General features: G+C 35.3%; 1 protein-coding gene and 1 non-coding gene across 2 annotated transcripts in view; one reads left to right on the plus strand and one right to left on the minus strand.

Annotated features, from left to right (window-relative positions):
• Positions 1-18,682, plus strand: part of Nrk (Nik related kinase) — a 125,385-nt gene that overhangs the window by 12,308 nt on the left and 94,395 nt on the right. The gene's annotated exons all lie outside the window — the stretch shown is intronic.
• On the minus strand, positions 3,800-3,945 carry LOC117284801. Its single transcript, XR_004515885.1, has one exon. It is a non-coding gene; the product is annotated as a U4 spliceosomal RNA (small nuclear RNA).

Below are 18,682 nucleotides of genomic sequence, written 5' to 3' on the forward strand. Positions count from 1 at the left end.
TATAATAATCATATTGTATAAATAATACAACATACTGTATAAATGATCTGTACAACAAAATGAAAGCATGATACCTTTCAAACTTAATGTCAGATTCCTTTGCTTTTCCAGTGCTGCTAACCACATCCCCTGCTGGCATTTGTGTTAGTTAAATTCTCTTCAATGTCTTCCAGCCTGATTCTAAGGCTTTGTTCTCTGGCGAGTTTCCACCTCTCAGCTGAGATCTGTGCACATTGAAGTGAAGACTGAGTCTCAACCTCCACATTGTAACCCCCTTCCCTTTCTTCTTTTAGTTCTAATTGGACACCTAACCTACTATTCTCTCTCAGCTCCTAGCAAGACAAACATCACTGAAAATCATGGGTTTTGTTTTCTCTCTTTTTAGGAGAAAGAACTATTCTCTTCCCTTTACTTTCCTGGTAGGCTTAGAGTAGTTTTCTCATCACCTTTAACTACTAGTCTCACAATTTATGGCTCATAATTAAATTGGAGGAATGTTTAGTAATTTGCCATGTGAGGAAACATTTGCAAAATAAATTAGGAGGACTCATTTTTGAAATGGTAAAATGAAAAAACAAATTTACTGAAGAGCAATGGATACAGAGAGACCACAGTTATTTTGTGAAATATTAAGAAGGAGACTAACTCTTTAAAGTGGCACGGTAAGAGCTGGTAACATGACATTCCCACTAACTGACACTAAACATTTCACTTCACTTTTCTTGGACAATTTCCTCAACTATATTATAAATGTACTAGACTAGATAATTTCCAGAGTTTATGCTGGATTGAAGAAAAAGTACTTCACACCTGAAACTCAGTAAAATGTAGGCATTTCTTACTCTGTCATCAGCCTAATAAAAATAATGATTCTAAAGTTTCATCACCACCTTACAAAGTAGAACTTGATTATTGGCTATTAGTTGGAGTAGCTACACATTTCACCAAATAAAATGATTTTCTGTTTTTCTCTCTAGTTCTCCACTTGATAGCAAATCTCATTATTTAGCTTAGTAAAACACTATGACATCAGCTGTAAAGGTAAAGCTGTGTAGCAGGTATATTGGGAAGGTAGGGTTGCTTCACTGTACAGTATGATCTAACACCATTTTGTTAACGTAACACTAGTGAGGTAAAGCAATAAACTGGAGTTTTAGAATGAAAGAGTTCACTTTGAACTTCATGAGGTTTTGACTACACTGCTAACATCAATCATTTTTCCCAACTTGCCATTTGCAAGAAGTGAGGTTAGAAAAAGAATTAAGAAAACATTTCAGGGGAATCACATCAATAAAAGAAAATCTCCTGAAATATACTACATATCTAATGATCGTTGTAGAGCCTAACCACCACATATGCCTGATTCCCACTTACAGTGCAATTAAATATTGACGGAAGGAAGGAACTATCTCAAATTTATTATTTTTCTAAAATTTACAGATGTATTTTGGGCATAAGTTCACATCTATCAGTGAGACATTAGAGAAGCACTTTGCCCTTTTGTTTTTTAAATTTTATTTTATTAGTACATGTTTGAAGTACATGAAGTTTACATTCATCTTAAGGAGTAAGTTCATGTATATAACAGAGCTTGATTTTTTTAATCCCCTCCCCCTTCCCATCCATCTCCCTCTCTCCTACTGTAAATCCCCTTTCTTTCTTCTTATTATAATTTTCAGTTCATGTTTATGATGTATAATATTTACACTCACTGCAGATATTTGGCACAGGTGACACATCTCAAATCTCCTCACCCTCATTCTCCTGGACCCCTTTCTGCTTGCAAAAGATCTATCTCCTTGTTTGTTTCTATCCACCCTTTATTTTGCTCTTTATTTGTATTTTGCCTTACTGAAATGACTCAATGTGGTATTTACTTGTATCTGATTTATTTCACTTAACATTGTATTTTCTGAATGTATTCATTTTCCTACATGTCTCACATTTAGATACAATATATGAAGGTGTGGCATTATAGTCAAGAGCAAATTCCTGAATTGTTTGCACTCTGTAAGTGCACTGTTGAATATGGCAATTTCTTTTCATTACACTGTCCAATGCATCACTATTGAATATGATTTTTGAAATTATTGTTTGACACATTACTTTCACTTGCAAACCTCAAAAGACAGGTGAGATTTAGATTTATTGCTTGCGTTTTCTGAATTTGAAGTTGGATCAGGGACTGGGAACATAAATGAAGAAAAGAAATTTTGTCCTGAAAGTTGGTGACATACAATTTATGATATTTTAAATTAAGTTTCAGAAACACGGTGCTGACATTTGGGTTGCCTAACCACTAGGCCTATTGGATGAAGGTTTGAGTATTTTTCCTTTTAGGCTGAAATTATACTGTTTATTTGCCTACCAAATGTCTAACACTGTGAATGCTTTCTTTTTAGGTAGGAAAGTTTCCTCGTATCCTTGCCATTTTTGCAAATATAGCTCAATTAAGCCAGCCAACAAATATTGCTTAAGCACCCATAAAGCACATAACATTGTGCATTTCACTATACATTGAAAGTCTCTGAAGCAGGGCTTAAGCTAAAGTTTAAAAGTGGCCATAGACATACTGGGTTGTAGCGTCTTCAGAGTGCAACACCAGAAGTCCAGAGCCTTTTCTTGGTTCCACCTTCCTTCTATGACATTGCTCCTTCGTAATAATGTGTCTCAAAAGTAAAGATTTCTCTTTCTTAAGTAACCTCAGACTGCTTTAGTTTAAAGAAGTTTTAGATTTATTCATTAAATAAAAACACTGCTTTGAATGTTGCTAACATTCTGATAACAATTTTTAAGATCTATTTATTGAATTATACTCTGTCTCAAGCATTGCATTAGGTACTAGGTATTAGAATCATAAGTACCATGGGGAATAATTTTATTGATTTTAGTTTTAATAGAGATAAGGAAGAAGGTATTTTCCATGATTGTGACCTCTAATTTTAGGAAGTAGTGATGAGTTACAGGGAGAAACAGGAAAGCTGAGTAAGACTGGGCAAAAGAAAGGAGGATATGTGAAAGTAGTTTTTTTTTTTTTTCTTGGAGTAGAAATTCTAATTAGGCTTCTAACATGTGAGGCTGAAAAACAAGTTTGTTTGTTTTGTTTTGTTTTCAGTAAGAGAACGAGGTTTAATATTTGCAATGGGAATGAAAAGGAGCAACATAGACTAAATCAAGGGACTCGGGACGAAATCAGTGGAAAGTGCTGAGGCTTAAAGGCCTCGGAGAAAGTGGAATATTCAGTCTTGGCCATGACTTTTCTCCAACTGTGGAATGTAACCCAAGTCTTTCTGGCTTGCCTTTTTTTTTTTCTGTTGCACCAAAATTTACTCCTATGCTTCAATCAATTTTGAAATAGAAAGAAGCAATTAGCATGGCAGTGACACACACTTGTAATCCTAGCACTCAGGAGGCTGAGGCCGGTGGATTTCTGTGAGCTGAAGGCCAGCCTGGGCTACATAACAAGACCCTATAAAAAAAAGAAAAAGAAAATATGGGAATGAAAGATAAAAGTAAAAGTCATATATCGGATTTCTGCTCCCACGGGGCCATAAATTACATGTCACAGCTGTAATCTGTATAATAAATTCACAGTTATAGATGGGAACAATTTAAATTCTATATATGTAACACAAGATCATTATTTCATTTCTGCAGATACTGAATTGGCTCATATTATAAAGAACTGCAGAAAAGACATTTAAATGTTTGGAGACAAATATATATTTCTAAACAACAGTCAAAACAATTAAGTTCTTTAAAGTTCAGTGACTTTGTTCAGTCAGATAAAATCATCCTAATTTTAAAAATTTTATTAAATATAATTTTCTCCATGGAAGGATAATACAGTCACTTAAAAATAGACATATAGGAAAAGTTTTCAATTAGCAATAATCGCGCCTCGGATAAACCTCATTGGCTACGATACTGCCACTGAATAATCTGCAATAAAGCATAAGATCCTAATAAGATTACTGTCATTTAGAAATGAGAAGAAAGGAGCTAAAGGTGTAGGGAAGGTGGGATGGGTAGGGGAAGGGTAATAAGGGAAAAGAAAAAAATGCGAGATAATGAAAAGATGGAAATAAAGTGTTTGTAGATGGAGAGGGGAGGAGGGGGTGAAGGGAGGGCAGGGGTAAGGGGAAAAAATGAGAACCAAGACCTGTCATGTACAGGTACAAGATCCCAACAATGAATGTAACTGTACTGTATCCCTGAAGTGTACCAATAAACTCAATTAAAGCTGAAAAAAATAGACATATAGCCCAGTGTGTGGTGACGATACTTGTAATCCCAGCCCTCTGAAAGGCTGAGTGAGGAGTCTCACAAATTTAAGCCCCCCACATGCACACACAAAAGCTGGGGATATAGCTGAATATGAAAGCCCTGGTTCAATCCCCTGAACTGAGAGGAAAAAAAAAGAGGGGTAAAAGTTGCCTAGTTGATACTTGGCTTACATATTTAAAGTTGCTCTTATTATATCAGTCTAAAGAAACTTCATGTAGAAAAGCTTTTAGAAACTAGAAACTATTGCGAAGTGTGGTAAGGGTGGGTGGGAAAGTGTTACTAGCATTAAGGTGCACTTGATGTGTGTTTTTTTGTTTGGTTTGGTTTGGTTTGGTAACAGGGATCAAACTCGGGACCTTGTGCTTGCAAGGCACGCAGCGGCATGGCACCACAGAGCTAAATCCCGGCCCTTACAATTGATATAATATATGGAAAAATAGATTTTGTTTCTCTCTTATTCTAACCAAATATAGAACATGTATACTATATAAAATATATATATATATATATATATATATATGCAACATATAATTATGGTCATACATAACATATATATTAAAAACCTGTGGTCAGATTCTCAGAGTAAACTTATTAGAATTGATTGAAACATCAAAATTTCTTGCTTTCCTTTATCTTCTAGTATTTGACTACTAAGGACTGATTAGTTAGACAATCAGCACATTTTGGTAAATAGAAACATTAAAAAATAACATTAAGACAGTTCCTCACTCTTGAAATGAGTAGTAACTTGATTTTAGGATTCCACCATTCTATTACTTTTTTCGTATCTGTATCTGAGGTTATATTGCGGATGGTGCCAAAATTTAGAAAGTAACATATGATTATAAGTCTCTGAGAATGTTAAAGTAAAGGTAAGTTCTTAGGATTTTATGTTGTTGCAGCTACTATGAAAACAGGCTTTTACAAAAAAGCCTATCAGCAAATAAAATTAAAATATCAAAGAATGTCAAAATATATAATCAGTTCTTTATTTATTTATTTTGGGGGAGGATACCGGGGATTGAACTCAGGTCCTTGCACTTACAAGGCAGGGCACCGAACCGCTGAGCTAAATCCCCAGCCCTGAGGCTTGGTTTTTTTTGTTTTGTTTTGTTTTTTTGTTTTTCTTTAAGTAGTTCTTTATTTTGCAGTCTTATATTTTCCTGTTGACCTGGATATAGGTTACAGTACATTCTTCTTGCAACAGAATAATTATAGAGGCAAAATAATATAAGAATTATGTCATTGCAGTGGGATAAATCATGATATGGTTGTAGTTTATATATAATCTGTGCTAGAAAAATAAGAAATCTTAAAAAAAAAAAAAAACTAGGAAGCTCAGCGGTTCTGTGGCCTGCCTTGCAAGCGCAAGGACCTGAGATCAATGGTACCAAAACAAACAAACAAACAAAACAAAACCAACCAAACAAACAAAAAACGAAGAATAAGAAATCTTTTTAAAGTCTGCCATTTTAGTCAGAGTCTCTTTTACTTTTCTATTTTGTATTTCCTTATTCATTTATTCTTTTGAGACAGGGTCTCCCTACGCAGTTCAGACTGGCCTTGAACTCACGAGATAGCCCACAATAGCCTCAAACTCATGGTGATCCTCCTGTCCCAGCCTCCCAAATGCTAGGATTGTAGGTGTGCGCCACCTCGCCAGCTCAAGGCAGAGTCTCTTTATGGAGGGGAAAAGAAAGTTAGACTATTCAGAGTTCCCTGGGGGAAAAGAAGATTGATTATATTCTAAGCACTGCCAGTAACATTTTGTATAAATCATTAACTATGAAGAGCAAAAACAAAAACAAAAACAGCACCATGTTCAAAAAGGACAAGTCTAAGAGTTCTCAGAGAAGGTCAACTTTGTTTGACTCTGAGGAAAAAAACATTAAAATTAAATAAAATTATTTGTATGCACACTGGGTGAGATAAAAGATGAATAATTAAATATTAGTCACTTTACTTCTGCGGGAGAGAGAAGGATAGGGAGAAGGTGTAAAGGCATTGAAAATGACCAAGATACATTATATGAAGGTACCAATATGCCAAAATGTTCACTATTCTCTATTCCAAATGTGTACTCATTAAAGTAATTAGGTCATTTTTAGAGATTGAGACCTCGAGTTCCTAAAAGTGGAAACTTTTACTGAGTTTTCACATTGTGCATTGTGCATAGTGCTTTATTTAGATTTAATATTGCCATCTTATAATAGAATTATGAGGTAGGTACTATTGCTATCATCTTTCTATTAAATATGGAAACTGAGAAATAAAGAGCTTAAGTTTTGAAACAAATTAACAAAAGTAGTAAATTATGAAGTCACGAGTCAAATCAAATTTACCTAGGCCTTAGATGTGTTCTCTTAATCCTACTATACTCTACTCATCTTAGCATGTCCAACCCAGTTTCAGACTCTGATCAACTACATTATCCAGTTGTGAAATGTGTCATCCCAAGGCAAAAGTGTCCATCTTCAAAAAAAGGTGATGAACTGAGATCAGTCATGCAGATCATTAATAATATATCCCTCCAGCATATTGGTTTGCTTCATGATGGTCACTAAGCCTAGTCTGCAGGTCCTTTTCTGAAACTGAATAGAATTTCAGAAGTGTATGGGGACAAGCAGATACATTTTACAGGAGACTTGAAGCTCATGATTATATTCTTTCTTAGACTCCTGGAAGTCCTGGAAAAGTATAGAAGTACTGGCTCTCACCCCTTCACTCTTTTGTAGTGGCCAAAGACCCATATCCAGGGTCAAGGATATTTTTTCCTCAATCATTGCTTACATTGGGAGCCCAGGGGGGAGGTAGACACTAGTGGATCATTGAAAGTTAGTGCCTTCCTTTTGGGTGATTGCTATCTGATTGACAAGTATATGAAAAAATAATAACTTTGTAAAACTTGTGTGCGTTCTAATAGATGCATTTCTAGGAGCATGGTGGAAAGTAGAATGTGTGAAACCTAGGGCACTCTTTTTTTCTCGGGCCTAAGCAGAATATCTACAAGAGACTGAGCTTGAATAAATTGCATGTAGGAGCTAAATGGCTATAAATTTGGAGGGTAGAGGGTGGCAGAGGAAGATAGTTAAGCAGATGGGTGTTTACAATAAGGATTTGATTCTAAAATGAAGAGAGGAATACCAAGTGATCAGTATACTGTTCTCATTAGGTGAGGATGCAGGTTTCAACAGAACTTTAAGCTTGAAGTTTTCTTGGTGGTCAACCTTTGCAAGAGTTTTGCGATCAGCTGAGTTTTTTTAATCGTGTTGGAAAAGTGTTCCAATGATAATAGAAAACCAGCTATAAGCCTTAAAGTAGATAACTAAAGATTCGTTTGTCTTTAAAACTACTTTGTAAAGTTTTTCAAGAGGTGGGACCCAGATCTTTTTATTTTGAATACACTCAGACTACATAGTAAAGTTCAGTGAACATATCAGACACACGGACATTGGGGATAAATGCCAGGCCAAAATTTCAATAAAGATTTTTTGATATGTTGCCCACACTCACATTCTCTGTTTATTCACAACATTCCCATTCTACAAATATATATTATGACAAAATTAGGGATATGCATAAAACTTATCTGAATCACCTTTACAATCTCTTTTGGGGCCAGGGTAGTATATATTTTACAGAAGTGTGTATGGCACAATTTCTACTGGAACTAAAACAATATGTGCAAAAGTGACCTATGTCCAAATGACAGATTTTAACAAGGGCTCTGTGCAGATGTACCTTGATGAAAGGGATTGACTATGACAGCCTGTTAGGCTAATGCATTGGTTAGGTTTTCAAAATTATACCACCTCAGTGATTTTCAATTTTGAGTATTTAAAAAGGTGGTACTGAGCAGCAAAGACAAATATTTCCAAAGGATAGAAATATTAGTATGACTATTTTATTACACTCAGCTGAATGACTCATTTAGGGAACTTGAAAGAGTATATTTCTTGAGGTGCTGTAGTTTGCTATAGTATTGCTGGCATGGCCAAGTATAAAGATGGTTTCAAGAGAGCCTCGTACTTTCAGAAAGATGTCTAGAACATGTACAAATATTTCCTGACTTGGAAAATTGGCAGCTGTTAGAAAGAAAAACACATATAAATAAGAGCCTACAAATGATCTTGCTTCTCTTAGACTTCCACACGTTTTTCCAGTTGCTGTAATAGGTTATTTAACTACCTTAAGTTTTATCAAGTTTCAAATGAACATAATGGTCCAGAATTTTAAACTCTAAAATTACTCTTTTTAGTAATGTGAATTTTGCAGGCTCTGTGCTATCTCATACACACATATATAAGAACATACACACACTTATTTCAACCAGCTTGTCCTGATTTGCTAGGTCCTTTTCCAGTTCCATGTCCAGGGAAGCTCATATATGACCAGGGCCTGTGCATTTGCTTGACTTAAATCCTTTCATACTTGAAGAACATACTGTGCTAAGAGGTAGAGTTATCCTATCATCAACTGTACTTAGGGCAGAAATAGTATATATTAATAGAAAGGTGGAAACTAGTTAAAGGGAAATGTAAAATAGAGGAATAATACTTATAGGGAGCAGAGTCTGTATTTACTTTAGCAAGTACAATGTAAAATTGATTTGACTGATTTCTTCACCACCACCTATACCAAACCCCTAAAAATATGTAGAAAAATTACCTGATTGATTATTTGATAGAAGTAACCAAAAATCAAAAATGTTTGTTGGCATCTGGTATGAGTAACCTTACTAAAATGGAAACTAGATATATCTCACCTTGCATCCCAAATGCTATTAGGGGCATCTCAGACATATCTCAGTGCCTGGACTCAAGGGAGAGAAATTTAAGAAGCATAGCACACTGTTAACTTGTCTCCTTGAGATCATTCAGAGGGGATGCTCTGGTATGAGACTGGAACTTTCCAGGTAAACCTTTCCTACTCCTTCCATCATTTTGGATTTAGCAGTGGCATCATTAATAGATGAGCTGGGTTAGGAGTGTACAGATATTCACTAAAATATGGCCAGTTAATTTATAGAAGATAATCTGTTTAAAGAATAAATGGCAAAATAATATTTCCATGATTCAGCTGAGTCTGAGTTTTAAAGCCTTCGCTTTCTACAGAATAAGAGACTGTGTACTTTTTTTAAAAAGCAAAGAGTGCGCTTCTCCACAGCAAATTTTAAAAAATATAGTTGTGCACTCTCAACTCCTTCTGTAAGTGCTCATAACGTTTGGTTTCTGTCAGAGTTGTGAATCTCGCCAATTATTCACATTTTATATATAATTACACACTTGGTAGAAAGCTAAAATTCAGCTTGTATGAATTATGTGCCTGAGAACTGCCCCTAGGTTTATGCAACTTTCCCTCTATTTACATTAAAATATGCAACATAACATGTTGATCCAAGTAATTTTATTTAGCCCTAGTCAAACTACTCATTCTAAAAAGTTATGAGGACAAAAATGAGATAATGTACATTACTTCTTTAATATTTTCTGCAGAAGCATTCTGCTATATCACATTTTGTTGGCTGACTCTGTATTTTTTTGGCTTTCTTTATTCAAATCTTATATTCCAAGGCCTTCATGATCAGGTAGGGATGGAAGAAATACATCATGGGAATAAAAAAGAGAAATAAAAGGAGACCTTAGGACTGAGGACGCTATACTTGGCAAATAAAACCACAGGATATCCAGTTAAATTTGAGTTTTGATGAAGAAAAAAATATGTCAGTATATCCCCAAAGATGTATACTTATACCAAACATTATTTTTTATTGAATTTCACTGTGTATGCTCTGTACTTTTATCTGCCACTCATATACAGAACCAACTTTACTCAGGCCATGGATTTACCTCCCCCTAACCCTGGGTTAAGAGACAGGAGAGAGACTGCTTATCTAACCCACTGTGGTATATGATAGAATGATGGATTGGCCCATCTAAGAAGCTTACAAAGGACATGGTCTTATGATCCTACTTTAGTCGCTATTCTTCCCTCCCTCTTCTAGCCAATGTTTTCTGCTTCTTTCAGATTTCCATAGCAAAGCTGCTCTGCTAGAATCTGTTGGGGTCAGGGAGTGTGGGTGAATACTTTCCTCACTTAGGGGCTGGGTCAAGGAAATAAGGTTTTCCTTTACATGCCAAGGAGAGCATATGCCTGCTCAGTTTCTTAAGCTAGATAAGGAAATCAAAGTTAGTATTTTTTTCTTCTTCGTACTGTTTAAAGAGAAGGGCTGTGGACTGGTAAGCAGACTGGTCACTCCTCAGTTTAACTGTATTTAATATAGGTCCATACACCTAGTTCAAATGTAACAAGTATAAATCAATGATGTTGACCCTTTATATGAAAGCCATGTTCTGTGTCACAGACCAGGCCACTGCTAGCTGCAATCTACAGACCGGTCACAGAAATACCAACCTTATTGTATAGCACCCATTAAAAGTCTTTTTCTATGCATTGTGTGTTAAATCCCTCATTTTACCTATGGTCCTTCAAAGCTTCCCTTAAGGAAGGTTTCAAAGGGCATGGATGGTCTGTGTATGGTATAGAATTAAGGCTGAGTACCAGCAGAACTGCTTTGAATCAACTATCTCATCATTCTCCTACTAATTCTATTAGCATGGGTCAGAGACTATACTGTTTTCTCTGTTTTTCAAAATTTCCTTCAAGGATGGTTTATAATCTCCACAAAAATAATGCTTCTTGAAATTCTAAGAAGACTTATGAAAGGAACAACACTGTACTGGAAGTCTCCCATTCATGTGGCATTGCCTCTAGTTAGGCCTGCTCTGGATTTATCAAGAGGCTCAGTGGAGAGAGAAATAGTTCCATAGATAGTGTTCTCCATCTCTCATCCCTCAAGTCACATAGTAAGTGGTGGAGCTAGCTTGAAAGCCAAAGCCCTCACTTTTAGCTATGCTATATAAAATTACAGAATCATTAAATAAAAAAGGAGCATAGTTCTATATGACAAATCAGTAGTGACTTTGAAGGTGGTTTCCACCAAATTCCCAAGAATTCTTTATGAGGAGGATCTAGCATACAGAGCTTTTCTAGTTTTAATAGTATTATTGTTTTTCTTCAATAAATCCCAAAGAGACTTTCTGATAAAGACAGAACGAATAGTTAATTGTTTTATTATTTAATTGGCAAAGACAAATTGCACGATGCATCTTACGAAAAATATTATCAACTACACGAGAAATTAACCATTCATGAAGTGCCTGTTCTGAGTGATAAATATTTAAGAATTATTCTGTTGAACTTTCCAAGAGTTTGCTTTAAAAAAAGAAAAAAATGTTATATAAAATCTTTCAGCAGCAAGGTGTCCAGTGCAAAATATAGGTTCAGAATGAACCAGGACAAATAAATTATATGTGCTGTAGATATTGTGCTACAGAATTTCAACAGGTAAAGCTTTTCAATATAGAAGCTAGACAATATACATGACCAGGTAGGTATCAGTTTGGATTCATGGAATTCATTCTGGGTAGTTAATTAAAAATTTACATAGAAACTTATTTTGACCTAAGTTTGGAATATGCAGTTTCTGTCCTTATATAATCAACTTATCCCTTATCTTGCTATGCCACAGTGGGAAATGTATGCTTTGGTGTTATACAGAACTGTATTTAACTCATGGCTTCATGAAGTGAGTGACAAGGAGATGGGTCACCTCACCTCTCTAAGGCTCAGTCCCACAAAAATAATGAGAAAATAAAATCTAGCATTATATAATGCAGAAGTTATTATCTCATGGAAGAACATGTAAAATTCTTTCATCAATACTGATAACAATATAAAATATATTACCATGGGGAGAGAACTGATGGAAGAATGTGTTTCTTTAATACAAACTACAAAGCTGAAGCAGATGAGGAAGAAACAAAGTACTGACTATTGCAAGAGACAGCTAGAAAGACTCTAGAGTTTGTATAGCAATCTTTAATTTACAGATGACAAAATTAAAGAAAGGAAGTGAATTGCTTAAGGTCAAATAACAAAAGATGTAAAGTCTCACTTTGCTTTAGAAATACCATATTCCTATTCTTTGCTAATTTACTCCCAGATATCCAAGGCTTCCCAGATATTAATGAGAATGCTCATTTCCCGGTAGCCATACCCTAAGTATCCTGACTCTTCTTAGAGAGCTTAATATAAAATATCTCATTATTTTGAGTTAAATGAATGAGAGGATATATAATAGATTCTGGATCACACTATTGCATTATCTATGTGGTAATCTGTAATTTGATATGAATTGAGAAACTATTTCAGCAATGCTGGCAGCAGAAGTAGTAATAGGCCTGCCCCCTCCAGCAGCAGAATTCCCTCATTTTTATTTTTATTAAGTAGGGGTGCACAGAAAAATCTTCTGGAAGAATCATCTGAACATGCAAATCTTCAAGATCCAACTAAAAATGTTTTGGTTAGGAAGCAGTGATTAGATGGTCTTTGCATTCTGGGTGTAAACTAAACACTTCAGAGAAGGTTTATTTTTTTAATTGTATTTATTGGTACATTTTAGGTATACAGTACAGTTACATTCATTGTTGGGATCTTGTACCTCTACATGACAAGTCTTAGTTCTCATTTTTTCCCCTTGTCCCTGCCCTCCCTGCACCCCTCCTCCCCTCCCCTTTACAAAACACTTCATTTCCATTTTCTCGTATTTTTTTCTTTTCCTTTATTAGCTTTCCAGAGTTGAGAAATGTGGCAAGCTGATCTGTGGTACTTTTAGTCTGGAATACCTTTTCTCCAAATCACATCATCTTGAGTCAAATCTCAGCGTTCTCAACCCATGTTTTTAATTTGAATAATTTCTTAAAAAATAAACCCTCTGGTTTGAGAAGGCTGAGATTTGACTCAAGATGATGTGATTTGGAGAAAAGGTATTCCAGACTAAAAGTACCACAGATCAGCTTGCCACATTTCTCAAAATTACCATTGCATTAGAGATTCATTCTTTCAGGCTTCTTACCAGAAAGCATCTGCTCAATAAATTAAAGATATTATAACAATGCCTTAAACCAGTGATTAATACTTTCACGAGAATAGATTAGTTTTTACCTTAATCCCAAGGGAAATGAGCCACAAGGCGGGTAAATCGTTTTTTGACGGTTGTGAGAGTTGAAAGTTTTGTAACAAGAGGAGTTGTTTCCAAAGAGAAAGTCCAGAGGTAGCACCTCTGTAGGAGGAAAGGAGCCTTAAAGAGGTACACGCAAAGGGCAGGGGATGAAAGCAAAGTACATTTTTACTAGAGGTTATCCAATTGCCCTTGATGGAGGCATCCTGCTTTTTTCTTTCTTACAGGCTTAAGTCTCTCTGGCTTTGAATGACCCACTGCTGACCCTGGTTCATTTAAATACAAAGCCAAAAAAGGGGAAAGGCTGGAGGGATTTAATCCTACATTTGAGTTTACACAGCATTAAACAGTTTATTGATTTGTCCCACTCAGAGAAGAGAAAACTCACAAGCTGCATATTCAAAGCAACAGTTTGAGTTCATTTGTCAGTTCAAGGAAAACAATTACACCATGTTGAACCAATGGAGAAACAACTTTCTCAATTTCTTTGCAAAATGCACTTTGTTTACTCACCTGAAACTAATCTAGAGTTGTGATACCTTTTAAATTTCCCTTGGATAGGAGAACTGACCTTTGGGTCAAATATTGTCAGATCCCTTCAATATGCTAAAAGCATAGAAGTGGTGGAAAACACAGAAATCTGAGCTAAAGTGTAGAGAAGGTGGGGAAATGGTCATGTACGTTTGACTGTGTCAAGTTAACTGACAGTGAAATAGTGAAATGTCTGGTCAGGGATGTAAAGAATTTTGGGGGACTATGGACATTGGTAACCAGGAATTCTACTATTCTTTTTATTTATCTTTCTAGATATCACTAAAGCCTGTATATGCAAATGTCTTTCAGAGTAGCATATAGTCTTAGTACAATATTTTGTAAAATGTGGTTTTGATTCTTCTGTTCTTTGATCATACATTTGCTGTTCGGTCAGATAACTTGACTTGGACATAATATTTTTTCCTCTGTTTTCTTTTGGGCCATGTAAAAGAAAGATAAAACCACATATCAAGTCTAAGCAGCAGTATTTAAACATCAAATCATGAACTCTATTTCACACCCCTTCCCTCCAAAGTTAGCATGTATTCCCTATAGTAGAACCCATGCTTTAAATCAAGGAAGGCAGCTAAAGTGGCATGAGTGTAGACAGCCTGCTTTAGGGAACTCCAAAAGCCAGGACTAAAACCTTGAAAGATGCAACACTAGAATTAAAATCTAGTCACTATAGATTACTGGAAATCTGCTCAAATTTGCTCAACCCCTTCCCAAACCTTAACAGTTATGGTGGCAAAGAACAGAGGAATACAGTCATTTTAAAACTCATTTTTGAATATTCTTATTACAGTACACCCTTGTGAACTTCACATCTATAGTCAAGTAATGTATTAACAGTTGGCGGTTCATTCGTATTTTTTTTCCATTGCCATGTCCTGGTCATCCTTAGGGATGAGTCTCTTGTATTTTTTATGGCCTTTTAAGAGTGGATGATTCTAAGTTTCTATTTTCACATGTTAATTCTCTTAGCTTAGTGGTTTTCAAAGTTTGTTCTCTGGACCAGCTGTATCAGTCTTGACCAGAAAATTGTTAGAAATGCCAAATTCTTGAGGAACACACCAGAAATACTGCATCATAAACTTGAACTCCTAGGTAGGAGTACCGAATGGAGTGGGGGGAATAAGCAATCCATTCTAACAAATCAGGTATTTCTGGGATTCACCGAGTTGGAGAGCCATTTAATACATTTCTTAGTTATGGCCATCCTTGGGCATGATCTTTTATCACCCTGTTGTACATAACAACCTCACTTAGAATCACGTACTAACAAAAGAAATTCACATTTATATTGGAGTTTCGTGGTGATTTGGAAACACTCAATAAATTATTCCCTTCCCAATCTCGTATGTACGTGCACAAGCATGCGTGTACCTCTTGAATATTCCAGGAAAGGGAAGGTGAATTGAATCACTCTCCCACTAGGCCAATCCCAGGGAAGGGTAAAGCAGGCAAAATTTTCTGCTATCAGACATATAAATTGAGGTAGATTATATTCCAGACTCAATTTTTAGGATATATAGATTAGGGAAGGCTATTTGAGACTCTACTTCACAGTAAAAATAAATTGTAATCTATTAAAATACATCTTTGAGCATTGACAAAAGCAAATATCCCCATACCATAGATCTCTAGAAGTTCAGAAGTACATGTAGCCCTGGTTTTGATTACAGAATTAGTTACTTCTCCTTGCTCTTCATATGTATCCTATTAGTGAACTGGAAATTTAAGCAATTGGTTCCTTGTATCTTAATACAAAGTTGAGCAGCATTTAGAGGCTATCTCCACAAAGTTATCTCTCAGCAAGTTAATGACAGTGGCTTAATGCAGTGGTTTAGAGTACTGTGACAGCATTCTACAGTAAACTTTCCTGTGATGCTGGGGTAGAATTCCAATATACTTCTGCAGAACTTTCAGATCTGGAAATGTGGGCAAGATTTTTTTAAAAGGACAGAAATTGAGGGTAGTGATGGGTGAAGCTGTAAAATGCTTCGCATGATAGGATTTAAAGAAAAATTAAATATATTAAGAATCATGAGTAAACTGTCACTTTACATTTATTAATCAACAATCACTATAGTTTTCCTCTGAGCAATTTAATCCAAGAAAATAATAATTTTTACTTTACTTCTTTCCAACCTATTTTTTATCAGCCACACCCAGAGAGTTTGGCACAGTAACATTGTTATTGCTTCTATGGATTTGTCTCTTGTAATCAATCCTCCTTTGGTTAAAATGGACATATATTTTGGCAGTTTTGTCAAAGCCTCAAGTCAGTATCTTATTAAAATATATCTAAAGAAGTTACTGTAATAGTACTGTAATAGGTACTGTAATAGTTATTATAAATTTGAAAATCATGAAATGTATCACAAAGCTCTGCTAAGGAAGTGCCTGGGTATCTAACAGAGAACTTGCCCTATAATCCTTGTCCTTAAAGGAAATTTAAATTGTGAGGTGTGGTTGTTGTTCACTTTTGACCCTTCACTTTCAATGATAGGTAAACAGCCTGTAATACTAATGTTCCAGGAATGCCATCAAACGAACTCATTTTAATCAATTATATTGTAAAGTTTTTGCTCATGTACATAAAATACTAAACATCTAGATATATAACTATATTTGAATGTTGCAGCATTAAATTTATATTCTCAGTGTATGTGCTAGCTATTTTAGAAGATTCTTGAATGCAACAGTAGGAGAAATAATAGCAATGTTCATTATGCTTGTAGGCTATTCCAATTTTGGTAAAGAAAGGAACATAACATAACAGACTAAGGATACCATTGTCCAGGACCACTGACTAGAGACAGAAAGAGGGACCTCAGGAGCACTTATAGAGGTGAAATGGCTTGACGTCCTTACACATAGCACTATGCGAACCTAACTATCCATATATAGGGCTGTTTCAAATAGATGCTAAATTAAATAGATTTGATGAGTGAGTATGTTGTTAAGGATCAAAGAAGTTATTTGACCAGACATATAGTAAATAGAAATACTACATAATGGTTTAAAACATGAGATTAGGAGTCAGAGTTTCTGGATTTTTATCCTAGGTCTTCTACTTAGTTATCTATATTATCCTTAAAATGTGCCCACTCAATTTTCTCAATGTAAAGTAAATATTATAATAACATTTCTGAATAAGGAAGTTGTGACGATTAAATGAATTTATATCTATATATCTATCTAAGCAAAAGTTTGATACAGATCTGTTCCAGTATACTCATTTTTAGCCAGTTATCAAACAATCACGTATAGTTTATAAATTAAACCCTGTCTTTTATCAGAAGATTTCAAGCAATTTTTAGTCTTAATATGCATTTTTAATATAAGAGGCCAGAAACCAATTTAGGAGAATAAAGATAATTATCCCAAGAAACTAAGAAAACGAGTTCAGTCAAATAATAGAAATCTGGATTTTCTGGTATCTCATACCAAATAAATAAAATCATGGATCACTTAATTTCAGAGATTCATTCTGACATATGCCTCCTTCATCAGTCTTTTCTTTGTGTGATCATTAGTCACAGAGTGTACTTGTGCACATGTAGTCTTTAAAGTCTACTGCACATTAGACTCTTATAAGGTTATGAGATCACTGTTGTATACATGGTCTGGCATTGGAAAAAACATTGTTATGTGACACACAAGTATATTTTAAAACTATGATGACAGTCATATCAATTTGCAGAGAATTGATACTTCAGGGAAGAAAAATAACTAAATTTATTTGTAACATATCTTGATTGATTAAGCCCAGTCAAAAGCAGTATTTGTTTGTTTCTTTGTTTTTCTGGTACTAGGAATCAAACTCAAGATCTTGCACTTGCTAGGCAGATACAGTACAACTGAGCTAAATCCCATGCCCCAAAACAGTGTCAATTGATTGGGTGTTTAGTTATATAAATAGCTTGGACAAGGACTAAAGATCTAATAAAACAGGTTTTAAGAATTTATTTCCAGGTCTGGGGATTTAGCTCAGTGATTCCGCTGCCTGCTTGGAAAGGGTAAGGACCCAAGTTTGATCCCCGGTACAGAAAGAAAGGAAGGAAGGAAGAAAGAATTTTCAGGGAGGTAGGCACATACTCAGCAGTGTTTCAAAAATTTTCTTTGTTGATAATCAATAGTCAACCCTGACTCTGCAAAAATCTATGAATAAGCAAAATTCACTTTGTCATCTCCCTTCTGCTTCCGTTGCTTCTCTCCCTCTCCTTTGCCCTCCTTTCCTCCTACCCCTGGAGATTTTGTTTGTTTCACTGCCCCTTTCCCTCCCTTGGTTCAGCCCTGTAACCTAGGAAACCTATAACAGAGGAAATCTACCTAGCCAAGCAAGGTGGCTAATATCTTGTTTCTTTTCTCTCTGTAATGTGTCAGCAAATAAACTGGCATTTAGAAAGTTTTCAGCAAAATAGAACCAGAAAAAAAGTGTTTCTTTTTTTTCCTCCCTCATTGAGAGGGCAGGGTTATGGGGAAAAAAGTGTTTCTTGATTGCCTCTCATTTAAACTAAGTATTTAGTCAAAACTTTAAATGTTAAGTTCATTACCAGAATTGTCAAGAAGAATTAAATGCAGCTGGGGGGGCGTAATGAGACTATTCTAATTTTAATCGTGGTGGTGGTTTCATGGCTAGATGTGTTTGTTAAAACTCATAGAAATGTACATTGAAATAGGGACATTTTACAGATGAAAATTAAACGTCAGTAAACCTAATCAAAGAAATGTGTAATACCCCCTTTTATATTAGAAAGGGAGAGATTTAAA

This window comes from Fukomys damarensis, unplaced genomic scaffold (assembly GCF_012274545.1).
Source record: "Fukomys damarensis isolate Sample0158 unplaced genomic scaffold, DMR_v1.0_HiC HiC_scaffold_39, whole genome shotgun sequence".
NCBI lineage: Eukaryota > Metazoa > Chordata > Mammalia > Rodentia > Bathyergidae > Fukomys > Fukomys damarensis.